The sequence below is a fragment of the Castanea sativa genome, chromosome 7 (assembly GCF_040712315.1).
Source record: "Castanea sativa cultivar Marrone di Chiusa Pesio chromosome 7, ASM4071231v1".
Lineage (NCBI taxonomy): Eukaryota > Viridiplantae > Streptophyta > Magnoliopsida > Fagales > Fagaceae > Castanea > Castanea sativa.
The window spans coordinates 24,546,881-24,563,545 of NC_134019.1; positions in this window are offsets into that span (position 1 = coordinate 24,546,881).

Sequence of the window (16,665 nt, forward strand, 5' to 3'; positions counted from 1 at the left end):
GTTTGGGGTCGAGTGCCATGCTGGGTATGTTGAGAATCGAATGCGTACTTTGAGGACAATGTGGACTACCATTCAAACTCTTCAAAAGAAGGTCGCTAGGGGATTTCTGGCCAAGACTGCTAAGTTGAGGAAGCTTTGGATGGATAGTTATTTGTTCACTCGACTCTGACTTGTTTGTTTAGTGCTGATTGTGATGGTAGGGATTGTGTGTGATGTAGTACTAGTATGGTCCTAACATTGTATGATATATGTGACAATTGTATTATCGGTAAGCAGCCTATGTATGTATTTGTAACCTGTAGGATGTGAACTCTTTTGTATTATTGGGACGATACAATTGCCCAAGTTATGTGTGGTGACTTTAAGCATGTAGGGCACATGTGTACTGTTCAGATACCACGTGTAGGTATCAATTTTGCATACCATGGACTTGTAATGGTGAAAGTACATTATGTGCGTTTTGATATAAATATTACGACGTGATATTCGGATGCTCTTTGTTGATGTTGAAGTCGATGATTATTTTTGTGATGCTTTTTGTAACTGTTGAAGTGGATGATTATTTTTGTGCTATTACAGGTTCATCTAGGCAATGCAGGTTTTTATTTGTAAATGCATTTCATATTTTCCGTAAAATGTGTGAACAAACCAAACATGGGAAAATGAATTCCGTAAAACGAATTTCAGAAAATGCCAAACAGTGGAATTTGTTTGCTACCCTTATTTTCCATGGTGCAACCAAACAGCATGAGTACATTTTCTTTACGGGAAAATATTTTTTCCGGAAATGATTTTCCGTCCGGAATTGGTTTACCGTCGAACCAAACGCACCCTAATGAGAGAATTAAAATATGGTGGAAAGGAAAAAAAAAATGGAATAACCAGATTGGGCTTGGGCAATTTAGATATTTAAAATTTTCTTTTATCAAGTACTTTCCCATCATATCACTTTACTCAATTGATATATATATATATATATATATATATATATATATATATATATATATATATATATATATATATATATATATATATATTAGCTTGAGCCAAATTAGATTATGTGTACTAATGCAACTAATAAACAATAATTTAATTAATCAATAGTTAATTGGTGGAAGCCACTAATAAATAATAAATAATAATTTAATTAACCAATACATTATAAAAGACAAATAAATTAAATTATGTTAAGTTAAACAACAATTTATAATTTTATAGTTAACAAAACAACAATATAACAAATTATAGTTTATAAAAGATAAATAAATTAATAAAACAACTAAACAACAATAATTAATAATTTTATTAATATTTCAAACGAATTTATAATTTATAGTTTATTCTTTTACTAGAATTATGGACAAATATTTGATAAGAAAACCACGTAGAAGGCAATTGTAAACTTTATGTATTTGCGTGTTTTTTTTTTATTGTTGTTGTCGTCAATATACAAATTTTTTTTTTTATTAAATTGTGTAATTTATACTTATTGAGGAACACTCTGAAAAAAATTCCTGGAGCCGCCACTAATCTGGTATATGCATAAAAGACTCTTTATCTAAGTTGGCTTTTGTGAAAGAGAATAAGTCATGGAGAAGCAATAAGAGTTGGATTGTTTCGAAAAAAAATGGCCTTCTGAATAACGCTTGAATTAGAGTAAAATGCAATGATCTTATTCAAATGGCAAACTACAATTATACAAAGAAGCGTAACGTTCCTTTGTGGAAAAACAGCACTAGACTATGCTGAAAACATGTACCTACCAACTCACCCGTATTTCAACTATGACCTAGATAAATCCCTTCCACGTTATGTAACATATAAGAGTTTTATTTCAAGCAGAATATTACCACATCCTCCTCCTATTTCCTCTGCTTGCACATATAATAAAACCACCACAATAAATAAATTTGTTCATCTTGTGGAGAAAATTTTATCCTTGAAGATAAGCCTAGGGGCGGGAACAAGCACTCTTAGGAACTCGAGAGAGCAAAACCCTTATTTTATTTTATTTTATTTTATTTTATTGTGTATATTTAGGTAAGTAATAAGTAATTAGGGTTACAACCCATTTATCTTAATTAATTATAGGAAGTTGCAGATAGCATATATTCATAGAATATATATAATACATCCCTTGATTGATGATGATTGTTGCATATGCATAATGTACTGGTCAGGACTAATATTTATTTATCTTTGCGTAATGAGGTTGAGGTTTAGGATTTGGTATCTTCAGAGAATTTTAGGGTTTTAAGGTTTAGAGAATTTTAAAGATTTTTATTCCAACTCCAAAAGAAGGAAAAAAAAAAAAAAAAAAAAAGCAGCAATTTCCTGTTCATAGGCATATAAGATTAAAAATAAAACATGCTCCCAAAACGCTTAAATTATACATTTTTATGTTGTGATCATTGAGGGGACACTTAGGTTTTCGTGGTCATTTGTTGAGGCTATTTCTTTCACTGATTATTACACACCAGACCTTAAAATCTAAGTTAGCGGATGAGCAAGACCTGATCCCTTTGACCGCAGGCCCCATTTTCTTTACAAAAACGAGAATGATCTTTTTTAGTTGCTTATGAATTAGTCTTCGAAGCCGAAGTCAATGGACGAGCAAGAGTTAGCCCCTTAGGCGGTCAGGCACCTAGAGGCTAGAGACCATATTCAACCATGACATGGGCGAGGGATTACACAATCATCTGTAGACAAAGCATAAGGCTCAGTGACGGCTCTAGGAACTTTGTCTTAGGTATTCTTTAAGAATCATAAATTACAAATTTTTATTTTATTTTAGCCTTTAGGTAATTAGGTTTGATTCAATGTTATTAATTCTGTTCCATTCCGTCTAGAATGGCTGAAAAATACCGTGCCGGTAAACAAACCTGAACAGTAACCTATCCTATTCCACTTTGAAAAAATTTCAGGTCATTCCGGTCTATTTCGGATATTTCGGGACGTTTCAGTAAATACTGGCTGAAATTCAAGATTTAGCCAACATGAAGTTTATGCTTAGAAAAACAAAAAGTTCTTAAAACCAAAACAAATTTGTATTCTGTACACCGAAAAACCTCAAAAGGAAAAAAAGTGAAAAGAAATGAAATGAACAAAGGTACTTGTACAGCTAAAAAAAAATCGTATTGAGAAATTTGAAACTCAAAACTTGAGAAGAGACACTACCGCACTAGTACTGGTAAAAGACACAGAAGTTACAAACAAGGAGGAAGGCAAAACATAGATATAAAAATGTAGATGAAAATGTAATAAAATTTAAAACGTAGATGTAAAAGTGTTTGAGAATCACTTATTTTGCTAAAACTAAAATTTTTTTGCTGAAAATATTGTAGATAAATGTAAAAGTTAGCTAAAATAGTACAGTGAAGTCCATGAATAGTACTGAAAAGTGCAGTAGGATCCATGAATAGTAGCAAAAATAAGCTGAATAGTAAAATATGCTAACTAAAAATAATTTATCCAAACACACACAAAGCATGCATTTGGATTGAAACGAAAAATTAAAATTATTTTACTATTCAACTTATTTTTGCTACTATTTATAGGTTCCATTGCACTTTTTAGTACTATTCATGGGTCCCACGGCATTATTTCAACTAACTTTTACCTTTATTTACCATACCTTCAACAATAAGTTTTCAGTTTCAATAAAATAAGCAGTATCCAAACATACCCTAAGTGTACAAATTAAAGAGATAGAAGACATGTGCAGTTAAGAATAAACAAGAAAAAAAATTAAAAATGAGAAGTAATATATGTCTAGTGAGGAAAAATAATAATAAAAGGTTGGAAATTGTGTTGTATTGGACAGTGTGCTTAGTCAAGGAATCAAGCTACAGGCAAGCTTTTAGTAGTTTTATTATAATTTTTTTTTTTCAGATTTTAGTTCAATTTTTTTTTTTTTTTTTTAGTTTTTCCTTTTTGCTTGAAAAACCTCAATATATTGTTAAGTTGCTCAAATTATGAACCAAAATTTAATTTTATTGGCATAAAAAAAAATTCAGGGTGGCCCAAAAAAATTTTAAATGTAAATAAATACAAAATTTTAAATTATTATATAATTTTTTTTTTCCATTCTCTTTGTAGTTCTCCTCAATCTTCTTAAGCATATTAGCCATGCATTGTTGAAGATAAAGACATAGCGAAAGAGAGAATTAATATACCTATTTTGCATGAATTGTACGTGTGTTAATTACCCGTGTTGAAACTTGAAAATAATGTTGTGTGCTGGAAAATATATAGAGAATGGTTAATGTATATAAATGCCTAAGCTAGCTAGTTGATCTAAGGGGACAAATGATCCTTCATTGAGACTAAAATGAAGGACAATCAGAATCCTTGATTTTAGCTCTATTAAGGATATATAAAAAGTTCTGACAGCTATGACAACTGAATGCCACAATATCTAATACCCCAAACTACCTTCCTACTTTCCAAGGCTTTTAACATTGATTACTAACATGCCTAAAGATTCGTAAATTTTGCGGGAACAAGGAACCACTCCCTTAACTTAAAACCAAATATTACTTTCACTATACTGTTTTAATTTTAATTTTAATTTTTTTTACAAACAAATAATATAGTAAGCGAGAATCAATAATAATTTATCATATTAATAGTTTGAAAAAATGCTGTAAAACATTACTCATTTACAAAACATAGGATTAAAAGCTAAGTCAAACCCAAGGATTAAGGTAAGCCTTCTACTTCTACCCCATGCAAAGGCGCTTTGAGCTAGTTGATTGCCTAGGAAAGCACACCCTTAATGAAATCCGAAAAAGTCTAAGAGCACAAATTTTTTTTTTAACTTCTTGTCATAATTGTAACATAATAGAGTGCAATTAGTGAAAAAATATAGTAGGTTTATATGTAAATAATGATTAACTACTCACAGTTTGCTGCCTACCACATCAGAGTTGTGAAAAATAAAAGTTGTGAAATAATTGGTGATCCTAGAACTACTCACAAAAACCAAGATATCAATGAGAGAGAGAGAGAGAGAGAGAGAGAGAGAGAGAGAGTTATAACAAGGGGGCAGAGAGAGAGAGTTATAACAAGGGGGCAAGTGGGCAAATAACATCAATCTGCCTTGCGGCACTCACATGTTGTCACTCTTTAACTTCTTCACTTAGCATAATTTCAAAAATATACCATCAAAGACTAAACCAACATATATAGTATCGATGTCACCGCCAAATTGTTCACTTTGTTTGTAATGAATAGCTCAGAGTGTCATTGCTACATGCCTTCCACCACAGTTGATCGAATATACCTCAGAATGTTGCTATTGATCAATGGTTTCCAGTTTCCAAAACTGATGGGTATCTCACACTTGCAAAGTTGCAATCTCATTTCCACCAAAAGCCACATGGCTAATTTCATTACCAATTTACCATTATGCAAATATTAACATCGTGGATGCCTTCATGTGTGGCTACCCATGTTCCCACCTAATTAAATATAATTAAGTATTGTGCATTACTAATTAGCTCTTTCACACGTTATATTTCTTTTACATATTATTTATTGGGTTGGGTTCAAGTTATACATAGTGTAACTCTAAGTAATATTATGCCACCGAATAACTTCTTATAAAATTTATATTTTAAAAATCTCACCGTTAAATTACATGTTCTATATGTTCTTAACAATTATGTCAATTTTCATGTCAATTGGATATAATTTACCATTTAATCCATAAATTTATCTTTTATGCATTATTTTAAATTACAAAAATCTTGAATTTAAAAAATTGATTAATAATATGACTATTAATTAACCTTTGAAATTTTGCAAGTATTGAGAATAAACGAAGATACTAGAATCTAATGGTAAATTTGTTAAAATTTACATCTAATTAAAAATATTGAATAATATAATATTAATTACTTGGAGTTATACTAAATGTAACTCGAACCTAACCCTTATTTATTATTTTGTTTCACCTGCTCATTATGTTATGCTATTATATCAAAGAAAAACACGATGATAGTTACTGACGGATAATTGACATGAATTTCAAACTCGACTACTCAGCAAACCTTGATTTACTCGCAGACATATGTCACTTGTTGAAGCGTGGCACATATACCGACAACAACAAAAATGATCCTAACATCATCTTAATCCTTTAGGGCAATAAGATTTAGCGTTATGAACTTTTTGTAGCCAATTTTACGGTGAAAAAGAATTTAATATACCATGATAATTGGGTTCTGAGTAATGAAAGATTATAAACCTAATACCAGTCTCCTCCACCCATACAGGTGGGTCCCGCATGGAAAGAATGCATATATATTGCCTTCTCTCTAGCAACATGAGTCATGACTCATGAGCCCATTTTTGTAGAAATTATACTTCAATCACGTTGATTACGTAACTTGTTTAAAATTGCTGAATTAGTTGTCAGTTTTTATTAAAAAAAAATTATTCTATCAATTGACTTGTCAATTTTAAATATATGAAAATTTTTTAGTCTAATGTTTAAATTATTGAGTCAGTTGGTAGTTTTTACTTTTTTTATCAACCGACTCAACAATTGTAAATATGTAAAAGAGTCATTTAGTGAGAACCGTATAATTTCTCCTATTTTTGATTGTTGACTAACACGTTTATCTTATGTTCAAACAACAAAGCATGCATATAGGTTTTGGATATGTCTTACTTTATTCTATGATATATTTAATGATTTTGGAGCTCATGTGAGCACCCAAATTAAAGTATGCGCACGTTGAGAAAAACCCATCTGGACATGAATACCTGTCAACATGATCTAAAGTTAAGATGAGTTTTTCCCTGGATGCACGACGCTGAAATGACAGATTAAGTATCGGCGGCCTAACCCACCAAACAAATGGTGGAGAAAAGGAGGTATCAACTTAAGCAAGATAAGCCATTGTTTTTAACATGCTCTGATTCCATTGGCATTTCATTATATATATATATATATATATATAAGCAAATTGACAGGGAAGTACTGATGCTTTCACATTGTATAATGAAGGTGCTTTTAGCGTGCATATGTTGTTGAATAATGGATATACTGCTTTTTTAAAATAACATTTACTAAATGGAGAAGTACCAGCCAAGAAAAAAGAGAGAAGAATAGGAAAAATCTATATATGTAAGTAGATGTTTTTATCTTTTCTTATTCGAATAAAACAAAGCACCATAACTTTTGAAAGTTCTTTATAGAAATGATAGATTACGTGTAGAATATATATAATTGAAGTGAATCAAGCTGGTTATAAAGATAACAACGATCTATAATGACAATTATCTACCCAAAATACAATGGCAAAATAACGACAATTAGAATGCATGTGGAGCGTGTAAAAAAATCAATTATATAACTTTTGACCTATTACCTGAACTTTATATATATATATATATATATATATATATATATATATATATATATATATATATAAGCAAATTGACAGGGAAGTACTGATGCTTTCACATTGTATAATGAAGGTGCTTTTAGCGTGCATATGTTGTTGAATAATGGATATACTGCTTTTTAAAAATAACATTTACTAAATGGAGAAGTACCAGCCAAGAAAAAAGAGAGAAGAATAGGCAAAATCTATATATGTAAGTAGATGTTTTTATCTTTTCTTATTCGAATAAAACAAAGCACCATAACTTTTGAAAGTTCTTTATAGAAATGATAGATTACGTGTAGAATGTATATAATTGAAGTGAATCAAGCTGGTTATAAAGATAACAACGATCTATAATGACAATTATCTACCCAAAATACAATGGCAATAATAACGACAATTAGAATGCATGTGGAGCGTGTAAAAAAATCAATTATATAACTTTTGACCTATTACCTGAACTTTGTTTTTTATTTTTTTTTATATAAGATAGAATTCTACTCTAGCATAATCTAAGTGTATATGTATGTGAAGCTCCCTCCTAAAGACTTGAACTCCGGCCCTTACCCCCCACACTCCATAAGTACTTATACTTGTGGAGTGACCATCACATCAAGGGTGTGCGGTGGTTATTAACTGAACTTTTAGACATGCTATTAGTGTTATCGTAGGGTTAAAGCAAAAAAAAAAAAAAAAAAAAAAAAAGGTCATATATTGCCATATTGGTATTTAAATTGTTAACATCACAAGAATAGTGAGTGATGCGTACATGAAACAACTTCTATTCCATTACTTGAGAATGACTATATGATGGGCTCGCTCAAAGTTAAAAACAAATTCCTTTCGAGCTTTACGGTCAAAACCAAACTCTTTTAGGACTACAACTAATGCTCTTTATTTACGTGTGAACTGTGAACAGAGACGGGCCTTAAGCCCCTCTGGTTCAAAAAATTTTCAGGGTGTTAAGGCCCAATGACATTAACAAAAGGCCCCCAAAAATGTCCCACTATAGGTAGATTTTGTAATATTTTTTCCTCGCCTCCAAGTAGACTCTCAAAATATTCAGTCAATAGAAATTCCATCCAATTAAACCCCTAAACTATTTTATTAAAAGAATTGTTATGAGTGTACCTTATCATTGAGAATCAATTTTCCTAATAACTTAGATGTTTTAGTTTTTGTGAATCAATCTCCCACATGATAGATTATATTATTAAGTGAAGTTGCAATAATGTCTTTAAAAAATTGGGATTCTATTGTTCTAATTTTATTCTTGTTATATTATAATTTTAAGTGAATTAGCTATTATATATCAATTGTAAAAGAGATATAAATAAAACCTAAATACAAAAACTTGATTAATAATATTTCGTTTGAAAACAGAGAAACATATATTAAAAATAAAAAAACACAGTAAATAAAGTTAAACAAAAAAATTTAAACTTTAAAGAAAACTCCACTTAAATTTAAAGCTTTAGGCCCAAAATATATTGAGTCAACCTTGCTTGTGAATTACTGAATGAGAAAAAGAGATACACATAATTTAGCTAGACAAATATAAGAATTTTTGAGATTTTTCTTATAGCCTAGGGAATGAAAATTGATTTAATGCATCACTCCAAGAACATGGGAGCTTAAATTAGGCATATTAGGCATCACTCCACACACAACTTTCGTCAATGAACTAGGCATATTAGGCATGTTTATGCGTAGGTTTGTACATTCAATCACCCAATCTAAGAATTCTATCTAATCCAAGTATCCAACCCAATATGACCCTTCATGTTGGTTTTTTGTGGGATGAAGGGTTGAGTTTAGTCCTTTTTTGTTTTTTGAAAATTGGGTTAGATTGGATTGAGTTTTAATTGACTAAATTTTCAACATGACTAATCCAACCCAACTCACAATATTAATAATTTTGTTAAAAAAAATGTATTTTAAATTGTTAGTTTGATTAATTTGAATATGAAACTTTGTTTTAGTTTGGAAGTTTGATTATTATGAATTATGATTTATTTTAGAATTTATTTTGGTATTCTAAAACTCAGTTTAATGAAATTTGAATATTGTATCCAATTGTGTAAATTTATATCATGAATTAAATAATATAATGCACTAAAATAGCTGAACAAAAATCCATAATTTTTTTTATTAGGCTTACAAAAATGATCCCAACATGACTGACCCGACCCTATTTAACCTGTTCCTCAAATGTATGTGCACTCTCACCCTACTTATGCTCATTTCATTCCTAGCAAAAGTTATGCTCCTAACTCCAAATTCTTTGATCATTTTCCTTTCTTCATTAACACTGTGCCCCACTTTGAAAAATCTGCTCACTGTCGTAGGGTTTTTGTGGTTTGGATAGAAAATCTCTCAGGTTTCGGCCCTAGGCCTAGGCAATTTAGGCCACGGCCTAGGGCCCCCTAACATAGAAAGCTCCCAAGTACGGGGCGGTAAGGTTTTTTTTTTTTTTTTTGTGTAATTAAGAAAAAAAATATAATATGTGAGTTACGTGTACTTTTTTTTTCTACTCTTAAGAATGCCTAAAATATTAAAGTTATATTAGTATAATACCAGTTTGATTGTACAGGTCCTATAAATTGATGTGCAAGTAATTCAATATTCAATTGATTTTATTGTTGAAATGCCACCTCATTATCACATCAGTTTGTAATTTTTTGTAGTCAAATTTGTAGTAAGTTTAACATTTTCTCAACAAAAAAAAAAAAAAAAATATATATATATATATATATATATATTAATGGAAATACAACCCAATCATTGTAAGTGAATGAAAAATGCTAAAATTAATACAATTTTTATAACAAAAAACCTACAAACTGATGTAACATGAATATAATTGGTGTGACTCAAACAATATAATAAATAAATGTTTGAAGAACTTTTTTTTATTGGTGATATTCTAGTTTGTAAAACCTATATAATAAATATAATTACCACTGCGCACCCCTGGTGTGGTGGTCACTCCACAAGTATAGATGTTTATGGGGTGTAGGGGGTAAGGGTTAGAGTTCAAGTCTCCAAAGGGAGATTTACACACATATACACATAAATTAAGTTAGAGTAGGAATTCTACTTTGTATTAAAAAAATAAGTAAGAATTAATAATGGATTGAAATAAAAAAATATATAATAAAAAAATAAACTAAATATTATTTGAGTGAAATATAAAAATGTCTCTTTAAAATTTTCGCTTCAAACTATCTTGAGGCAGCCCTGGAACCAGTCTTCTAAATCAATACTCTTTGCGTAAGACAGAGGCCAATTGACATGCTACTGTTGGTTCTACCTACGTTGCATCATTTACCAAGTGTATTTTTTTACTTAATTGAAGTAGTATGCAGAACGACCCGTCCTCATTTATGATAACTATTCACCACTCCCACACCTGCGGCCTTTTGCTCCCAAAAAATAGCACCATGGACATTGTGTAACAACTGAAAACTCCTGTAAAATGATTTTATATGGTGCATCAAGTTGAGTATTGTAGTTTAGCAGTATTGTTTTGTCTCTTAGAAAGAATCTAAGTTTGAATAGCAGACTTGTTGTAAGTAAAAGAAATTGGGACAATTGTAAAGATTCATGATTGGAGTATGGACAATGGTGGCGAAACTTTAAAAAAGGCTATAAATTTTAGTAGAGAAATAAGATAACTTGTTGTATCATCTAAAATTATGGATAAGGTTTAAGGGTCCATTTGGTAGGAGTTGTGAAAAAGTGAGAGAATAAAAAATGAAAAAGGAATAGAAAAGTGAGAAAATAGAATAAATTTAATTTTTTCTCATATGTTTTTAGTTTGGAGAATGAAAAAGTAGAGAAATAAAAAACTCATGTTTGATTGTGAAGAAAAATGAGAAGATAGAAAATTAACTGTAAAGTTAGTATAAATATAATCATACGTTCCTACTACACAATATAATAAATAATTTCTTTAATCATTAAATAAAAAAATATTTTTCATTATATATATATTTAGAGGAGAAAGCCACCAGTTAATTCAAAAAAAAAAAAAAAAACCATTGTTTTACTTGAACAACACGTTGACAGAACAAAACAAAAAAAGAAAAAGAAAAAGAAGTCTCTGATTGATTCAGCTTTCAACGAACAAACAAAAGAAAAAGAAAATAGAAAAACGCAATAGCAGCTAAACAAACAAATTGAAACAGATGACCAGGAAAAAGACAAAAAAGTGAAAAATCAAAGGAAAAAACAAAGAAGAAATCACAGGCTTTTATGCGTACAGCGGTACAGATGCTCACAAGGACTTTTTGGTCCTTAGGTTTTAATCCGTTTTTCCCCTCAATTTTGGGAGAAAACATTTTGGTAAGCCAAAAAAGATACTCAGATCTCACTAATTTTCCATCCACAAATACACTAAACTAAACACTCTAAAATTTTCTTTCCCTTCCTATTTTCTCTCCTTTTTTTTTATTCCTCTTTTTTTTTTTTTATCTTCATCTTTCCTAAAATCCACCCAAACAAACACTCCATAATATATCTTTATTTTCACTTCAACTTAAAAAAAAAAAAAAATTGAAGTTATACATCCATCAGTAGACTATGTATATTTGATCCATCCAATGCAATTATGCAAGTCTTATTATCCTAGCCCAAATTTGGCAAGTGAGTTGAAGTTTAGGTTATCGCTCACTTTGCTTAAGAGCACTAGTATTGGGGTGCACGAGTATTGGTATTGGGAGGTGTAAACACCCCCAGTTACTATTTTACAACTTAAGACATCAAAATCCCACTTCATCTGGGTTTGTATGCCTAAAAAAATTTGCAACTCATGAATAGTTAGGTTGCATATATGCAACCTAACTATTTATAGGTTGTAAAGAAAAAAATAATAATATTTAATCTTGTGGTTGTGTGTGAAGAGAAATAGATAGTGGGAGGAAAGAGAGAAATAAGAATACTTTTTATAATATTATTAGGTAGTTTATATTATTTTATTGGGTTGTATATAAAAATAAAACTAGGATGTAGGGTGAGTTGTAAAATGAGCTAGTAAAATAGATAAAGTAGTGCTTGAGAATGCAAAATAGTTTTTTTTTTTTTTTTTTCATCCTTGGATGCTAGTGCTCACCTCCCAATTGCTATTTTACAACCCAAGACACTTAAACCCACTTCATCCAAGTTTGTATACTTAAAAAAATTTGCAACATTGCTACAATAAGGTTGCATATGCATCTTACTGTTTATTGGTTATAAAGAAAAATAATAATATTTTAATCTTGTGGTTGTGTGTGAAGAGAAAAAGAGAGTGGGAGGAAAGAGAGAGAGAAGAGTATTATTGATTATTTTATTAAGTAGTTTATATTATTTTATTAGATTATATGTAAAAAATAAAAACTTGAATGTTGGGTGAGTTGTGAAATTGATTGATAAAATAAATAATGTGGAATTTGAGGATACAAAATAGGTTTTTTTTTTTTTTTTTTTGTGCGCGCGCGCGTGTGCATCCCGGGATTAGTACTCTTAAGAGGCTTTGGACCAACTCTCATGGTCAACATGCTTTGCGAGTATGAAATAGGTCTATTCCCAAATCCAAATGAAATGTCCATTTTGACAGATATTGAGAAAATAAAGACAAAGAATAAAGGAATAATCTTTGTATTTGTGTACACAGACATGAGAGAGCTGGTCTTGTACAAGTAATAAGAGTACACAGTATGTAAAGTAAACTGGGCCCGGGCCCAATGGGCTACATGTGTGTATAATTAATATACATTAACAATAGACACTGTAGAATTTGGACTAAGAGTAATACTATGACACAAATTATTTTATAAACTATTAATCTAGTCAACTTCTTATTAGTTTCTATTGAGACTCACTATTAATATCACTTTTTGATTTACTAATAACTAGCATGTAACTTCATGCAAACGTATGGATATATTTAAAATTAAACAAAATTTTTATTATAAAAATATAAATAATTAGTCAATTTTTTTTTTAAAACCATGTAACACATGCATTCATGCATACGTATAGATACATTTAAAATTAAACACAATTTTTATCATAAAATATAGATAATTAGTCAAATTATTGGTCACATATTAAAATTCTTACCTAAATTTAATACTACTTATGATCATTTTTTTTTAATTTTTAATAAAATAGAATGTGTGGTGATTTTTATTTTATTTATTTTTTGAGAAACATGTGATGATTTTTATTGTGTATATGTAATTGTTTTTTTATTTTTAAATTTAGACATGTGCAGACACGTGCAAAATTGGATTATAATTTCATATTATAATTCAACTTTCTCTAAGTTTTACCCATTAATATATATATATATATATATATATATATATATATATATATATATATATATATATATATATAGACACACACACACACACACACACACACACATATATATATATAGATGACTTATAAATTTGAATTTTTTTTAAGTTATATAATTATGTTTTTATGGTTTATTATATTGGACTCCTCATTTTCTATACTAAATTAACTAATTTGGCACAAAAATTTAAAAATTTAGATTAGATGAGACATGTAAAGCAAAATTAAACTTTAATTAAAATTCAATTTTTACATTAAATTAGCTCACTTGGCACAAAATTCTAAAATTTAGATTAGATGAAATATGTGGTGCAAAATTAGACTTTAATTGAATTTCGATTTGAAATTTAATTAGATTTTCTCTCTATTTTACCTATTATTATATATATAGATTACTCACCACATCAGTAGTTTGTAAAAGAGTTTGTATCTCTAGCATTGTTCTTGGACTAATAGCATCACTTTCATGATAATTACCCTTTATGATCGGATTAAGATATCGATTAATTTTTTGTATAAACAAGATTTGAATCCATATCCTCATTTTGACAATAAGGCTGCGTTTGGTTGAATATAAAATATTTTCCGAGTGTAAAATATTTTTAGGTGAAAATATTTTCGAGAAAGGAAAATTTTTTTTAGTGTTTGGTTGCATTTTGAAAATTGTAGTAGAAAATATTTTCAAGTGTTTGGTAAAATTCTAAAAAATACAAATTTTCTACTGGTTTCTCACATTTTCTCAGCTTCCAAACAAATTTTATATAAGAAAATCCATTACCACCCACACACCAGCACCCACAGAAAATCCACCACCATCCACACCACCACAACAACAACAACAACAACAACAAAAATCAGAGATCAAAGAAAACAAAAATTACACACAAAAATCTCTTGCTGGAGGCTTGGTTCGGGTCAGAGAGAAAAAGTGAGATGAGAGAGAGTGCCGTGAGTGAGAGTGGAAGAGAGGGTGTGGTTCTCGAGTGAAGGCACTAGATCGGAGGGAAACAGAGAAAGCAGATCGGAGGGTGTGGCTCTTGAGTGGAAGAGAGGGTGTGGTCCGATCCGGCCTTGGTTGGTTGGAGGGAAAGAGAGAGAAAGCAGATCGACGAGTGGCGGACGACGAGACCCAGAGGAGACAATTTGACCCAGAGGGCGGCGGCGACGAGATCGAGATACTACCTGATCTGACCCAGAGGAGGACGAGGCGATCTAGAGGGCGGTGGCAATGGGCTTCAGGCAGCGGCGATGATCAGATCAATCTCTCGCTTTCTATCTTTCTCGCTTTCTCTCTCTCTTCTGGTGTGTTAGCTCTCTCCCGTCCTTCCACTTTGGCTTGGCGTGAGTGAGTTGAGAGAGTGATGGGAAATTTTCAGAGGAGAGGGGAAATGGTTTGAAGGTAAAATAAGGGCGTAAAATGATTTACGGGTGTGGGTGGGTATTTTACGGTCAAATTGAAAATAATTTTCAGTTTGACCGAATTTTCTTACTTACCCAAACACCCTCAACGGTGTAAAATATTTTCCGGATTTCCTTTACTGCCAAAACAAACGCAGCCTAAGAGACTTAACATTATTTTTAATGGAACTCCAAGATAACTTACACTAAAAGATCGGAAAAAAAAAACAAAAAACCAGTAAACAACATTAGAAAAATAAAGAATAGGTTTCACCATATTGGAGTGGTCTCTTAAGCACCTTAGGTTCTTCTTCGATCCAAGTCTTCAAAGTTTCTTCGTACATTTGGCCAACAAACAAGCAACCCGATTGGCCTTAATTTCAACATACACGGTTAAAAACTAATTCCGTGAACAACTTAGCTTGCACAACGTTTATTGCAATTCCTCTACGTTGTAACGAGTGGGTGAGACGAATCCCATTAGAGGTTCACCAGACATATACCCTGATTTTGTTTGGCAAGTTCAGATGCCATATTTTCTTCCTCAGTCAAGGCACATACCTTGGAGCATGGTACTCTGTAATGTATCGAACTCATATGGGAAGAATATATAGTTCACATTTCTTTTTCATTTTTATCATCTGTTCATATTTTTAATTAATCCCTGCACTGCACTACGTCACGTGAGTCTTTATTTATTATTATTATTTTTTTTCCAATCGAGACAGGCATGGACATTTTAGAGGATATTGTTATGTGTTTAAATTTTTTTAATATAAGATATAAATTTTACTTTAGTTTAATCTAAGTGTACATGTGTATGAAGTTTTATTCTGTAGATTTGAAGTCAGAGCCTTGCCACCCAATACCCTACAAACACTTATATTTGTTGAGTAACCATCACGTCAATAAATCATGAGAATAAATAGTAGATACTCTATCACACATGAGAAAAATATGTTACACGTGGGTTCTAGTTAGCTCAATTAATAAAGTCTCTAATGGTTGAATAAGAAATTTGAAGTTCAATCCCTATCTACACTAAAAACTGATTAGTGTTTTGGTTTAATAATAAAGAGCTATCATCAGGAGCGGATGCTATAGGTTGAAAGTCTAAAAAAAAAATTATTACACATAATGTGTATGTGCAAATACAACTACCCAAAACAATTTCACAAATGTGTTTAATTAAATAAATGGTCATGTTAACGAGTGTCTTTAAAGTAATAATTAATAATCTATTTTAAGAAAATTTTAACACAACTTTTATAGCAAATAGAAAAAACTATCAAAACATTAATTTTTTTTTGTACTTCTTTCATGAAAAAATTCTTAAAATGGTTTGTTAACAATGTTAACATTTCCCTTAAATAAATAAAGTTGCATTTTCAGATATTTTAAGGCATGTGTGTTTGCACATGCATACAACACTGTCCTTAGAACAAAACCCAAACCCAACAAAGTTTAAGCACGATTGCCTGCCCATTTGGGACCACAATGAGATTTGAGACGATGAAATCTG